This window comes from Schistocerca serialis, chromosome 2 (assembly GCF_023864345.2).
Source record: "Schistocerca serialis cubense isolate TAMUIC-IGC-003099 chromosome 2, iqSchSeri2.2, whole genome shotgun sequence".
NCBI classification, from domain to species: domain Eukaryota; kingdom Metazoa; phylum Arthropoda; class Insecta; order Orthoptera; family Acrididae; genus Schistocerca; species Schistocerca serialis.
In genome coordinates this window covers 768,908,008-768,924,052 of record NC_064639.1, presented here as the reverse complement: position 1 = coordinate 768,924,052, position 16,045 = coordinate 768,908,008, and the positions used below count along the sequence as shown (strand labels likewise).

At 47.2% G+C, this 16,045-nt stretch overlaps 1 protein-coding gene across 1 annotated transcript in view; it reads right to left on the bottom strand.

Moving 5' to 3' along the window:
• Positions 1-16,045, bottom strand: part of LOC126455697 (uncharacterized) — a 256,802-nt gene that overhangs the window by 171,378 nt on the left and 69,379 nt on the right. The gene's annotated exons all lie outside the window — the stretch shown is intronic.

Sequence of the window (16,045 nt, the reverse complement as noted above, 5' to 3'; positions counted from 1 at the left end):
AAAAGAAAGGCTCCGACATTCCATCCGCTCTTTAATGGAGCGGAAGGGCAGGGGATAATTGGAAGAAGCGGAACTCAGAGCAAAATGTTCTGCCAAACTGTTGGCAATTTCGTCAGAGTCCGTACAAACTGCTCCATTCGGTGAGAGCTCAGGGACACTGACAGGGGTCCGATAGCCATAGAGGCGTCGGGTCTTGCTCCAGACCTGCGATGGAGAGACATGGAGGCAAATGGTGGACACATACTGCTCCCAGCATTCCTGCTAGCTTTGGCGGATAAGACGGCGGGCCTGCGTACGCAGCCATTTGAAGGTGATGAGGTGTTCAATGCAGGGATGTCGCTTGTGACGCTGTAGCGCCCGCCGGCGATCTTTAATCGCCTCAGCGATCTCAGGCGATCACCAAGGCACAGTCCTCCTCCGAGGGGACCCAGAAGAACGGGGAATGGAGGATTCTGCTGCAGTAACGATGACGGTGGTGATGGAGTGAACCACCGCATCAATGGTGGCATTAGAGAGAGGCTCAATAGCGGCAATGGAGGAGAAAAATTCCCAGTCAGCCTTATTCATAGCCCATCTGCTAGTGCGCCCAGAAGAGTGACGCTGTGGCAGTGACAGAAAGATCAGAAAGTGATCACTACTACACAGGTCGTCATGCACTCTCCATTGGACAGAAGGTAAGAGGCTAGGCTGCAGATCGAAAGGTCGATGGCGGAGTACGTGCCATGCGCCATGCTGAAGTGAGTGACTGTACCATCATTTAAAATGGGAAGATCGAGCTGTTCCAATAAGCGCTCAATGGTGGCGCCTCGACCTGTTGCCACTGACCCACCCCACAGAGGGTTATGGGCGTTGAAGTCGCCCAGTAACAAGGAAGGTGGTGGCAATTGGGCTAGCAGTGCAGTCAGGTCATGCTGCGCGACATCACCATCCGGTGGAAGGTGAAGACTGCAGACGGTAACAGCCTGTGGCATCCACAACCGAACAGCAACAGCCTCTAAAGGTGTTTGTAGAGGGACAGACTCGCTGTGAAGAGAGTTAAGGACATAGATGCAGACGCCACCAGACACCCTTTCATAAGCTGCCCGGTTCTTATAACAACCCCAATAGCCACGGAGGGCGGGGGTTCGCATTGCGGGAAGCCAAGTTTCCTGAAGAGCAATGCAGAAGAAAGGGTGAAGGCTGATAAGTTGTCGGAGCTCAGCTAGATGTTGGAAAAAACCACTGCAGTTCCACTGGAGTGTGAAATTGTCCATGGCTGAGGAAGGCGTGGAGGGACTGGGAAGGCAATTTACGCCGCTTGTTCACTCACTGCCACTGATTCAGAACCCGCACGAGTGACATCCATGGCGTCTGAGGGACTGGCGAGATCCAGGTCTTCAGCAGACGCCAGAATCTCGATCTTGTCCTCAGACACTGAGCTTGTTGGAAGTGGTGGGATGGGTGCCACCGCAATGTCGGGATTCTTGGGTACCTTTTTCTTTTTCAGCTTACTTCGCTCTGCCTTCGGTGGTTCAGGCTTGGAGGGCTCCACTGGGTCAGTCTCAGCGACAGACGACGACCGTGAGACCCTACAACCAGGGACCGGTGGTTGTTTGAGCCACCTGCAGCTGTCTGCTTTTGTACCGGTCGGAACTGGCTAAGGGATGTCCCCAAGGAACCCCTTCCTGGCGAGAGGAGCCAAAGAAGTCTTACGCATCTCCGGCTGGGAAGGGAGAACTAATGTCCCCGATGGTTGGGGGGGCGTTGCTCCTGAAGTAGATGGAGCAGGAACAACAGGGAGTTTAGTACCCCCCATCATCAAGGGGGCAGGTCTGGTCCTTCGACTCAGAGCTGACTGGAGCTGACAGTTGCGGCGTAAGAAGATGTCATACGCACTGGATGAAGCAGATCATATTTCCGTTTAGCCTCAGTATACGTCAGTCGGTCCAGGGTCCTGATTTTCATTATTTTCCTTTCCTTCTGCAGAATCGAACAGTCCAGCGAGCAAGGCGGATGGTGCTCTCCGAAATTGACACAGATGGGAGGCGGGGCACAGGGAGTATCAGGATGGGATGGTCGACCACAATCGCGACATACGAGGTTGGAAGCACAGCGTGAAGACATATGGCCGAACTTCCAACACTTTAAGCACCGCATCGGGGGAGGGATAAATGACTGGACATCACAACGGCACACCATCACCTTGACCTTCTCAGGTAATGTGTCGCCCTAGAAGGCCAAGATGAAAGCACCAGTGGCAACTTGTTGATCCCTCGGATCCCGGTGGATGCGCCTGACGAAATGGACACCTCGTCGCTCTAAGTTGGCGCGCACCTCGTCAACGGACTGTAAAAGGAAATCCCTGTGGAAAATAATGCCCTGGACCATATTCAAACTTTTATGGGGCGTGATAGTAACGGAGACATCCCCAGCTTATTACAAGCGAGCAAGGCCCGTGACTGGGTAGAGGATGCCGCTTTTATCAATACCGAACCAGACAGCATTTTGGACAAGCCCTCCACTTCCCCAAACTTGTCCTCTAAATGCTCTACAAAGAACTGAGGCTTCATGGATAGAAAGGATTCCCCATCAGTTCTGGTACAGACGAGATACCTGGGCGAATACGTCTGACTTTCATTCATTGCCTTTCGTTCCTCCCATGGTGTGGCCAGGGAGGTGAACGATTTGGGGTCATAAACGTTACCTTTAAAATGAGCTCTCGAACGCTTATAGACTGCTGGTGGCTGGCCACCAGCAAGAGAAGATGTGCCACGCTTTATTGCGTGTCATCCACCCTGATGCCACCTACTCCGACCAAGGGCCCTCCCCACAGGCGCCACCCAGCCACAGCAAAGGCCATCTGGCAGGATGGCCATTGCTGAGAGTCTCGATGCCCCAGGGAGATGGGCATCTATTCCTTGACATACCTGGGGAGTTAACGGCGCAGGCATCGGTAGAGCGATCCCTGTGTTGTCAGGGGGCTACAACCAACAGGGTACATGGCAACCCCACCACAACGGACTGGCTACCGAGCTGGATTTTAGGTAACATGTCGTCCATGGTTTTCATCCATGCACAAACTGGCACTGCTCATCGCATGGCGGAAAGTGCACGCAGGAACGGGTCCATGCCCAAGAGATGGAGAGTGGGCAGGACTGCAATGCAACGACGAATAAGCTGGCGAAAGTTCTCAATGCAAGATGGACACAATGCACCAAGTAAGGCGCCCTTCCCCAATCAGCTAGCTCTTCGGAAAAATTTTGAGATATGGAGGTCAAACCCGACAGGGGACCATCAAATAAGGCCGAAACGTTTGAGACTCCTTTTAGTCGCCTCTTACGACAGGTAGGAATACGACGGGCCTATTCTTACCCCCAAACCCGCAGGGAGGTCTTCCAGTTGTCCAAGTTTCACATCCGTATAGGGCCACACTCCAAACGAAACCTTTCATGATACGTTTCCTTATTTTCAGACATTGTTGCTGATGGGTAAGTTCCTTCCCAAGATTAAATGCAATTTTGTTCTTTTGCATTCTGCTCGCAATTTCTTTCCATCTTCTACCATCCCTTGTGATTTTGATTCCTGCTCATCTCTTCCAATTCTCATTCTCAGAGGTTCTTCTGCACCTGTACTGCATACCATCACTTTAGTCTTTTTATTGTTTATTCTCATGCCACACTGAAAAAACAATTTTTTCATTGTTGTGAGGACTTCCTCTAGATCTTCTTTTGTCCTCGTGACTATAGCAATATTATCAGCATAACATAGCTTGTTTATCTACTGCCCATTGATTTTCATCCCCACCTCAGTAGTTTCTCGAACTTGTTCTCTAGCTTCCTGGATGTAAGCATTGAATATAAGACGAGAGAGAGCACACGCTTGTCTTACCTCTTTTCTAACGTTTGCTTCTTGTTCCTGATGACAGTTCCTAATCACTGCCACCCCATTCTTATAGAAACTGAGTATCACACGGATGTCTTTGTACTTTATTCCACTTTTCCTCAGTACTCTGAACACCTCTTGCCAGATAACGTTATCAAATGCCTTTTCCATGTCTATGAAGGCAATACCAGTTAGTTTATTTTTCTATAAATTCTTTTCAATAACTAGTCTCAGTGCCAGAATCGCCTCTTGTTCCCAACCCCCTTCTGAAACCAAACTCATCTGCACTCAGTATATCCTCCACCTTTTCAATTCAGAACTATTTTTATGAGAATTTTTTATGTATGTGGTATTAGGCTTAGAGTTCGGCACTGTTCACATTTTGTACCTGCTGCCTTCTTTGGTACAGGAACAATGACATTTCTGGAAGTCTGTCGGTATCTCTCCTGTACTATAGACGTACCTAATAAGTTTAAGCAGCATCATTTTCATGCTGTCACCAGCATTCTTTACTAGTTCTGCAGGGATGTCATCAATACTCGTTGCTTTGTTGTTTGTTAGAGCTCTGTCAAATTCTTCTTGCAGAATGTAGTCTCCCTTGCCATCTTAATCTACTTGCTCTTCTCTTCCTATTACTTTCTCCAAAAGAGGTGTTCCGGCATGCAACTCCTTTATGTATTCTTTCCATCTCTTCACCATGTCTTCACCGAACAGTATTTTCCCCTCTTCATTTTCTATTGTGCCTGAGAGTATTGTTTTAAGTTTGATGAAAAATTGATTTTTCTATTCTGTAGGCTAAATCAGTTCTTCCCTTTGCATATTTTCTTCCACTTCCCTGCACATTTCTCCAAAAAGTATTTTTTTTGCTTCCTACCTTCTCTATTAACTAAATTCCTTAGTGTTCTGTATACAGCTTTTCCTTGTTCATCAGTTGCATTTTTGTATAATCTTCTGTTTTCTATAAGCTCTGAGTACGAAGGGCCAAAAGAAGGGCACATTCCGCCAATAAATGGGGTACCAACAGCCTGGCACCACAACCACATTGTGGGAGACGTTCGTTAGGCGAAAGTAAACAGTGAGTATGACCAATGCGTAAATGACATAAGACAGTGGACTAATTCCGAGACGAGTGGAAGAAAGAGCGCCAAACCGCAGTAGGCTCCTCGATGTTGCAGAGAAGTGCCCCAGATGCCATTCCACTTTTGGACAAAGACAGATTTGATGTGTTTCCGCATATCTGCAACTGGAATCGTGGAAAAGTGTGTGTGTGTGTGTGGAGGAGGGGAGGGGGGGGGGAGTATCTGCCTTTCTAGGCAAACTGTCAACCAGTTCATTCCCTGCGATACCCACATTACTTGGGACCTGGAGAAAGAGACCTGAGCAGTTGGCACAGCCAAAGGCAGATAGCTCATGGACTGCAGAGACCAGAGGATGACGAGAGTAGCATCGGTCAATAGCCTGCAGGCTGCTCATTAAATCGGTACAAATGAAAACACCGTGGAGGGAGGCCGGAGAGACAAAATAGAGGGCTCTGTGAATTGCTAGAAGCTCTGCTGTGTACACTACATGACCCCATCAAGTTCTAAGCCAGTAGGAGACGTGAAAACGTATCACACACTGATCTATTGTCTTAGAAGCATCAGAGTAGAAGACGGTGGCACCATGGAAATCTGCAAGGACTGCACACACAAGATGCCAGAAAACCACAGGGGCGACAGAGACACCATAGGACCCTGGAATAGGTCGGTTCTAACCTGTGATCTAGGCATCATCCAATGTGGGGGGGGAGGGGGGTTGTGGGTGGAAATACAGAGGGTCCATTCTAGGAAGTGGAGATGGATATCCCAGCAGAGGAAGTCGGACACATTCGAACCGGCAATCCCACCAATGAGCGATTGTCAGGAGGGAGACATCCCTAATTTGCAAAGAGGACAGGGTACATGGGATAGTCAGGGGAATGGCGATTGCGTAAGAAACCAGGAGTTGGCTCCATCGTATTTGTAGAGCAGGATCACTCAGTGCCTGTGAGGTGACTCAATGGGAGTAGTGCGAAAGGCACCAGTAGGCAGACACACCCCACAACGGTGAACAGGGTAAAGTATTTGCAGAGTGGAAGTATCTGCTGAGCAATAAACCTGACCACCATAATCTAGTCTGCACAAGATAAGAGGATGGTGAAGATGGAGGAGGGTGGTATGGTCTGCACCCCAAGATGTGTGGGCCAGGATGCCATGAACATTTAGCTTCTGCATGCGTGTAGTCTTTAGGTGGCGAATATGGGGCAGTCACATCAGCTTTTTGCCAAAAATAAAGCCCAAGAAACGGGTCTGTGCTGCAACGTCGACGAGCTGGTCGCCTAAATAAAATTCTGGGTCGGGGTGTACCGTGCGTCGACAACAAAAATGCGTAACCCGCGTTTTGGAGGGAGAAAAAAAAGCCATGGGAGATGGCTCATGCAGATGCCCATAGGATGGCGCCTTGGAACCAGCACTCAGCAGATGCTACCGAGGGGGAACTGCACCAGATGCAAAAATCGTCGACTTACAACCCTGGGGTAACCACAGGCCCAATAGAGGTTACAAACCCATTGATGGCTATGAAGAGGAGTGTGACACTTAACACAGAACCCTGTAGGAAACCTTTCTCCTGAATCCGAGGGGCGCTGGGTGAAGTACCAACACGAACCTGGAAGAGTTGGTGAGATAAAAACTTGTGGATAAAAATGTAAAGTGAGCCGCAAAATCCCAGTCTTTGAGATTAATGGCGCCGAGCCATGTTTTATGCCTTCTATAGGTCAAAGAAGACCACAAAAAGGTGCCAGCGGTAAGTAAGAGACTGTCACATTGCTGTTTCCAATCTGAATAAATGCTCAGTTGGAGATCGTCCTTCCCAGAAGCCACACTGATATGGGAACAAAAGCCCCAAGATTCGAGTACCCAACATAATCTGAAGCTAACCATCCTCTCGATTATTTTACGAAGTCCATTCATCAGACTAATCAGGCAGTACCTGTCAAGAGAGGTTGGGTTCTTCCCAGGCCTAAGGATAGAGATAATTATGCTGTCTCGCCATTGTGACTGGAAAGCACCCATGAGCCAAATGCAGTTAAAGAACCTCAGCGGATGTTGCCTCTGGGGAACGTCCAAGTGTTGGATCATCTGTCAGGATAGAACCTGGGCCTAGGGCCATGTCACGTGAAGAGGTATGAGCCTGCAAGAATTCCCATTCAGTAAAGGGTTCATTATGGGGCTTGAGTTTGAGCAGAGGGGGTTTGTTCAACTCAACGTTTCTGCCAAAGAATGTAGCAGGATAGGAAGTGGACGCCAGTGCCATCACGAGGTGTTCTGCAAGGACCAATGGATCAGTTCACAGATCAACCTTGGATGTTAAGAACCTGGACATTTGACTGTCAGTGGCAGCCTAGAAAGCTATGGAGCTTTGACCAAACCTGCAATGAAGAGGCATATGTCCCTAGGGAGGAAACACAGTGCTTCCAAGATTCCTTTTTACTCGGCTTAAAAGGTAATGAGCCTTAGCACTGGGACACTTGAAACCTAGGAGGCTCGTCTATGGAGGGTTTCATTTAAATCGCTGCAGTGCCCAGCTGTGGTCCTGAACAGAAACTGTTACACCCTTGATCCACCACAGTACCAGTTGACGATGACTGGGACCTGTGGGTGGGGTGGGCGGGGGGCATAGCAGTGCCACCAGCATGAAGAATAGACAGAGACGCACTGCACGACCACATCAGTGTAATTTGAGAGGCAGGCGTCTAAGTGCACAGCAGGCATATATAAAGGCCAACTGGGCCTGCAGAAAGACGAACAGGGGGCCCTGACTACCTGGTGGCAACAGAGGAACGGTAGAATCACTTTGTAGTGGTCACTGTCACGAAGATGATCATGGGATGACCATTGTAGGGAAGCCACGAGAGTTGGGGAGAAGACTGAGATCGACAGCAGTGAAGGTGCCATGAGCGCCACTGAGATGGGTAGGGAAACCATCATTGAGAAGAGACAAATTGAAGTCTGTATCAAGTTCGCCAATTTGGAGACACGTACCCCTTCAAGTGGCACTCCCCCCACATTGGGTGGTGGTCATTGAAGTCTCCAAGGAGGAGAAACGGGGCAGGAGGTGATGTAATAAGGTAGACAGTTCAACATAAGGAAATGGCCCACCTGGAAGGAGGTAGACATTGCAAACAGGGATTGCTGGAATCGTTTGCATTCTAACCACTGTTGCTTCCAGCTTGGCATGAATGAAGATCCAGTCACTCATTACATCGGAATAAACCAAAGTGCAGACCCCACTGAAGGCTACACTGGGGCTGGCATTGTTCTGACAGAACGCCTGATAACCGCAAAATGCTGGAGAGTGGTCATCATGGGAGTGCATTTCTTGAAGAGCAAGAGAGGAAATAAGACTTATTTCCGGTAGGTGACTACAGTATCCATTGCAATTCCACTGGACGATTGTGTGGCGGGAGTCCACGTTGGACACAGAAGCCGAGAGGACGTCATGTCAGTCAATGGTCGTCATTGACAAGTATGAGTGACACTCGTAAATAAGGTCTTGGGGAGAGGGCGGGGGGGAGGAGATGGCACCTCCAGAGGCACTGGGGTGGTTCTTGTCTTGGAACTTACGATTTTTCTTCTTCTCTTCTTTCTGAGCTGTAGGAGGGCAGTGCACAGAGTACAGGCGTCTGCAAGATCTGGAACCAAATGAGACTGGCAATCATGGGGTTCACAGATGGTATGTCTTGTGGCCTAGTTGTGGTAGGATGATTTTGGCCTGAGAGATGCCAGGGAGAGGGGTCCCAGGGAGGGAGCCCCCTTACTGGCAGGTGCCAAAGAAGGGAGACACTTTGGCTTGAGAGGGCGAGTGGCTCCCAGACGGGAGGTCGTGGGAACTGCCAGGAAGAGGGAGTGGATACAGGGGAGGGGCTGGGGTAAGGAACAAGTAGGAGGAGGAAAGGATGTGATTTAAGCACAAATTGAAGAAAGTGATACTGGGTATAGTCTCACTTTTGGTGAGCCCCAGCGTAAGACAGGCGATACAGGGACTTTTAGTCTTGCATCATCTTTTCTCGTAAGCCAGGCAATCTGGCAAGTGAGGGCAGTGGCGGTCATGGCAGTTGAACACAGGTGGTGGAACACAGGAACTTCCCTCATGGTGTTCAGTCACCACACAGAGGGTGGACAGTATCCCTCTCGAAAGGGAGAATGAAGGCGCTGGCGTCGGTGCTGTTGTCTTTGCGACCCTGCTGCACACGTCGAACAAAATGAACGCCACATCTTTCCAAATCAGACCGCAGTTCATTAGTTTGCAGGATGAGGTCCCTACGAAAAAAATCACTCCCCAGACTATATTCAGAGATTGGTGGGGGGTAATAGACCCTGGGACATAGCCAAAATGATCACAAGCACGAAAAGCTGCAGATTGGGCAGCAGAAGAAGCATTAATCAATAGGGAGCTCGACTATATCTTACTGAGAGACTCCACTTCACCAAACTTGTCAATTTCTCCACACAAAGAAACGATAGCTTTGTGGCGGTAAGTGTGTTCCAATCCGTCCTGTTAAAGATGACGTAATACGGAAAGTATTTCATCCCAAGACGGCAAGCTTCATCCTTCTCTCATTATGTAGCCAGTGAACGAAAGGCTGCCAACTCATCCGAATGAGCATTCAAAGATCCTTCACCATTCGAAGAGACGGCCATTCGAGAATGGCCAGATTTTTGCGGCTTGGTACACTTAATGCGCCAAGCATCCGCCCTTTTACCACCTACTACGATCAGAGGCTCTCCCATGGCCGCCATTCAGCACCAATTGCCGAGAGGTCCGATGCTCCAGAAAGACAAGCAACCACTCCTAGGCATACATGGGGAGGGAACAGCTCAAGTATCAGTAGTGTGATCCCTGTGTTGTCAAGGGCCTCAGCCAGATGGATACGTAACAGCCCCACCACGCAGACTGGCTAAAAATTCTGGTGACCTTAGTGGAGGGGAAGAAGAGAAGAAAGAATGGAAACGCTAGGGAGGAAGCTCTCCCCCAAATGGCTCACACTAAAAACAGGAAATTTAGAAGTGAAGGTCAACCTCAAGCGAGGACCTAAAATAGAAAGGATGAAAGAACAGGCAGAAGGAACAAAATTGCAAGCAATACAGGGAACCGGGTTAATAGCCAGATCGATATAAATAACAACACCGTGAGAGGAGACGGAGGGAGAACAGCATGGAAGGGCAGGGAAGGAAGAATGGGCTGCAAAAGCTTGGGATCCCGTGTGCGCCACGCACGAACTCACGAAATAACTCTGAGCCCTCTGGGGGGAGGGGGGGGGGGAGATGGCTGGATATAAAGTACGAGCTCCTGGGAAGCTATTTAAAAAAAAAAATCGTAAGTAAAATTTCTTTCACTGACAAACATAGGAAACCAACATGGTTGTTTTACTAAATGACACGTGAAGCCTTACATGAAGAGATGTAGCATAGAAGCATGCACATTAGAGTAAATTTCTGCCGTGAAGCAGTTGTTATAAGCTAACTTAAGTTAATTTTTCATTCTATGGCCATTTTGCGCAACAGACGATTGTTCTTCCACTTCCGCTAATACTATGCACGTGTTTTACAGAGTAGTGAATATTCCTTGCACTATCGTACTATAATAGTTACGACAATGCAAGGAACACTGACGTGACTACAGGCTCAAGCGTCAGCTGTCGATCGTATATTACCGACAGCCTTCAGGCCTGTTCGTTAGTAGGAAACTGCGACTGCGCGCAGTATGTTGCCCACATGGTGATACACGTGCCGAGGTGCAGCCAGACAGCTCACGCGCCCCTCCCTGCTTTAGCAGACTAGTTGCATTTGTAAATACACTGCCAATAAATAGCCGTGTTTGGTCTGCTTTCCCCACAACATTATCTATGTCATCGTTCCAATTTAAGTTATTGTTAAACGTAATCTAAGTATTTTGTTGAATTTACAGCATTTACATTTGTGTGTTTTATCCTGTAACCGAAATTTAGCGGATTACTTTTGCTACACATGTAGATGATTTCCCACTTTTCACTATTTAGAGTTAACTGCCACTTTGGTTCAAATGGCTCTGAGCACTATGGGACTTAACATCTGAGGTCATCAGTCCCCTAGAACTTAGAACTACTTAAACCTAACTAACCTAAGGACAACACACACATCCATGCCCGAGGCAGGATTTGAACGTGCGACCGTAGCGGTCGCGCGGTTGCAGACTGAAGCGCCTAGAACCGCTCGGCCACTCCAGCCGGCTAACTGCCACTTTCTTTACTACACAGGTATCTTGCCCAAATCGTTTTGATCATCTCATGACTTTGTAAGACAGTAAATCGCAGGGTTTCCTACATGCAGTGTAAGTGGGCTACCCAGATTGTCTCTTAAATCGTTTATGTGGATTAGGAACTGCACAGGGCCTGTAAAACTACCCTGGGGAACGCCAAATATTGGTTGTGTGTTACTCTACAACCTTCCTTCAGTTACTGAGGACTGATCTTTCTGACACGAAATCACGAATCTAGTCACACAGTTGAGACAATACGCTAATTCTGGAATATTTGCTTCGTCTTCTTTGGTGAAGTAATTTCGGAAAACTTTAGTAACTTTGCTTTAGTTACGCTATCATCAGTAACGCCACCATTGTTATCGAGCATTGAGCATATTAATTGTGTCTTTCCGCTCGTGTCCGTTACATACGACCCGAATATCTGGATTATCTGCCAGATTTCTAGACAGTTTCGTTGTGGAAACTCGAAAACGCGTGTAATATCTCTTTATATTCGATGAATTATTCCGATACAGTTCTACCCTTGAATGACGTTTACTAATTTTCTATCTTCATACTCGCAGAATCCATGCGCAAAGTAGTTTCATACAATAGCTATGCCATGAGCGCATAACTATTCTTTGTAGTACTCTCTCTGGTGGTTGTTAGAAGGAAAAAGCTTCCGAGATTGTCTTCGTGCCGATTAGCCTGAGCTTTATTTGAAGAACTGTAATCTGATTATTGAGATTTATGACAGAAGATAACTGATACGAACTGTACGATTAAAAGGGAAATATATATTGCTCCTTCATACAAAAGGTGTGTATTTGACATCTGAGAATTGATGATATTCATCGATATATTGCGTAGTTGTTAATCAGAAGGGAACTTCCGAAAGACTGGATACGAACCTGCGTTTAATAATCCAAGATCTCCATTTCTTCTTCGGAAGGTTAAACGTCAAAGCCAAATATCTGCTTGATCTGAGGTTTCCCGACTGATTACACAACACTCCAGAATTACGAGGCATTTTATTTCTACAGATTAGCAGATTGCCGCAAAGCACGAGCCTCAAGAGAAGAAGAATCATCGCCTGATTTCATTCTAACAAGTAATATTTCTGAATCATTTTGAGTGACTGAGCTATGACTATGTTTCCTATTATGAATGATTGATTGCTCGAACGAATTGAGAGCTACATAATCACGTAGATAGGAGGAAAAATTACACTCGCTAACTTTATAATTGTGTAGAACATTGCCGATCTTGGTAAACCTATTAGCTTGTGAAACTAAGTTGCACTACAAAAATAAAAATAATAAGGCCGCAGACAAGAGAGAGATGCATTTCATTTAAACAGTATAGAGAAAAACTGTCACGAAATTTTAACCCTGGATAGCTGATGCCAGAGGAACCAAAATTGCTAATGTTGTGTAGGTCGACAACGCACCATTTTAAAACTAAACAGCCGGCCGCGGTGGTCTAGCGGTTCTAGGCGCTCAGTCCGGAACCGCGCGACTGCTACGGTCGCAGGTTCGAATCCTGCCTCGGGCATGGATGTGTGTGATGTCCTTAGGTTAGTTAGGTTTCAGTAGTTCTAAGTTCTAGGGGACTGATGACCACAGATGTTAAGTCCCATAGTGCTCAGAGCCATTTGAACCATTTTTTTTAAACTAAACTAGGCGCTACGCGCTCCGATTGGCCGTGGGATTGCCCTGTTGCCGTTCGTCGGTTGACGGGCAGCGCTGTGGTTGTCTGTTCACACATACAAACATGCCTCGGCCCGTCATTGCCCCAACATGATACGCACACGTGTCGAATAGGCATTGCTGTTTATCTCTACTCACGTCAGAGGTATCCACACGTAAGCTTCGCTACAGAGCACACACACATCATCCGCAATTTAGTCATAAAGCAAGCATGGCGGCACAGTATTCCTTTGAAGAACGAGATATGGTTTTTGTTTATGGACTAGCCGACGGTAATGCGCATGAAGCTCGACGCTTGCATGAGGAACGGTACCCAGCAAGACGCCACCCACACCCGCAAACATTTACAGCAATTCAGTGGCGACTTGGTGAAACAGGCTCGTTAGCGCAATAGAATGGTGATGCAGGAAGACCTCGAACACGACAGGAAGCTGCGTTTGTAGAGACTGATCTCGAGCGCTTCGAGGAAGCACCTATGGAATGTACTCTAACGGTTGGACACAACATGGGGGTCACTCATCTGTTAGTGTGGTAGGTTTTGAGGGGTGACGGCCAGCATCCATTTAGTTTCCACCCTGTCTAAGACCTAAACCTTGTGGCGTACTATGAACATAGGCTAGGGTTTTGCCGGGGGTTTCTGCGACGTGTTGCACGACATCCCAACTTCCCTGTCGTGTTGTTCATCGACAGGTGCACCTTTCGTGGGATGGCCTTTACAGCACTCGAAACGTTCGTTACTGGGCAACGGGAAATCCTCACATCACGTACGTCCCCAGACACAAGGAACTATTTTCGCTCAATATTTGGGCAGGCATTGTGGGTGGCCTTCTGATTGGGCCGGTACGTCTACCTTCTCGACTAACTGGGGCAAATTACCTTTACTTTATGGAGGAGACTGCTCGCCCTGCTGGAAGATGTTCCCTTGAACAGACGGCTACCCGTGTGGTTACAAGATGGGGCATCCGCACAGAACAGTCGTGCTGTGCGTGGATATTGAAATGACAGCCGGGTAATTGGCAGAGGCGCTCGAAGGACATGGCCCTCGCGATCAGCAGATCTCACACCACCAGACTTTTTCCTGTGGGGATTCTTCAAGGTTCTAGTTCAACCAACCGGAAGCGAACCACCTAGAAACGAAGAGGAATTGATGTATCGCATTCAACATGCCACCAATTACATCAGGGCAATGGCAGGAATATTTGAAAAGGTTCGGCAGAACACCGTTCGACGTTACCAAGCATGTGTCGGGTCAAAGGGTCTCCAGTTAGAGCACCTGCTTTAAGTAAACAATGTCCTAGCTACAAAAAAAGGCCCTTTTCAGGGCAGACAATTTGTAAAATACTTTCTGTACACGAACTAACAGTTGTTGACGGGTTTGTTCTCGGTACGAATTATCATGAAACTAGAATGGATGTGTTGGGACCGCGGCGGATTCGCCTCCAAGCCCCCAGAGTGGAAGGTTGGCGCGCTACCATAGAGCGTCTCTCGATACATAGCGATCTCTGGCAGAGAAAGCGTTCGCGATCATGCGTTGTCCACAGCATCCGGCAACAGGGCAATCCCGCGGCCAATCGGAGCGCGTGGCACCAAGTTTCCATAGTTAAACTGTGGACTGTCGACCTGCACAATATTAATAATTTTGGTTGTTACTGGCATCAGCTATCCAGGGTTAAAATTTCGCTACAATTTTTCTCCACCGTGTATAATGAAATTTGGAAGGGTACCTCATATACTGAGAAGACACGGACAGTTAATTTTTACTCAGAGAGCCAACCATTTGAAAATTGGTATAACTGACGAAAAAAGAATGTAAGTTAAGACGTGTCCAGCACTAGTTTCTACATTGAATATTCAAAATTTCTGGGTCTGAAGTTTCTACTAAGTAGACATCCTCAGGCAAGTAATTGCCCCGTCTCTGTAAAATAATTCTTCCCTTGCACAAACTTTACTTCACTAGTATTGACTTGCACGCACGCATCCACGACTATGTGCTGTTTTGTCGACACGCCTACATAGCGACGCTTTTCTCAGATATGGTTGTCACTTTTTTCCGGCTCAATGTTTCTTACCGTCATTTGGTCTCAATTTTTATCTGCATTTGTTATACAGAGTGGTGTAAGACTGGTCGTCGAACTGTAGCATGAATAAAGTATTCGTGCTGCCCACGGTTCTCAGAAGTATTTTATGATAATGTGTCTCTAGCAACTAACTAATGTCAATAGCTTCGTAAGAGTGTTTTTGTTCTGGTCAGTAACAAGCAAAATCATACCGAGACGGTAATTTTAAGGTGCTTATTAAGTGACGTTGGTTAATTCAGCCTCATACCTCAGGAGCAGAGAAAGTAGCGCGGTCATTTTGGGGACTAGAGTATGTGGGAGGAGGAATGTTTTACTGTTCTTCCAGTACTGCCATCTCATGGGCGTGGGCTACTCATCCTGATCAGTTGCTGTGGTACACATTTTGACACAGAGGTAACAGATTCCCGAAAGTGCATTTCAGTGGCGATTATCTTCAAACGTGGTAATTAATTAGTTATGTGTTTCATTGATCAGTCTCATGGTGACCGTTATGATGTGGAAAGTCTCAAATGCATAAGAAATGCACTCATGAATGAAGTGTCCTTTTTAAAACTTAAAAAATTTGTTATCTACTCCACTCTCTTAAATGGCACAAAATGCATATACTATGCCTACAGATTTATTTACTGCTATGCAAGAATTCATCTATGGTATGTATGTGTAGCAAGGAATACGAAATTAAATGATGTCTGTTGTACTGAAAAGCAGTGAGTAAGCATCTAGTAAACATTTGTGATCGTGTCTCGTATGGGTTAATGCAGTTACACCTAAGTAACGTGTTACTAATTAGTTGCTCATTCATTCGCATAGACAGCACAGTGATCGCTAGCAGTTACAGTGGCAGCAACTACAAGGCCGCTGAAGGTGGGAGCATGGGGAGCCGGCGGCCAACTTACTTCGCCCTCACAATAGACAGCTTACTGGGGTCTCTCAGCACAGTGATTTATGTAGGTTACCAATTAATAATAATGCCGGTAAATACGCGGCCCGAGGTGCCGCTCTACAACGTCTACAACGTTATTATTGGTTCTTGAGCAAAAACGTTTGATCACCACTGGTTTAAGACATCCATGAGACGAAATGAAGTAAAGAGCAGCG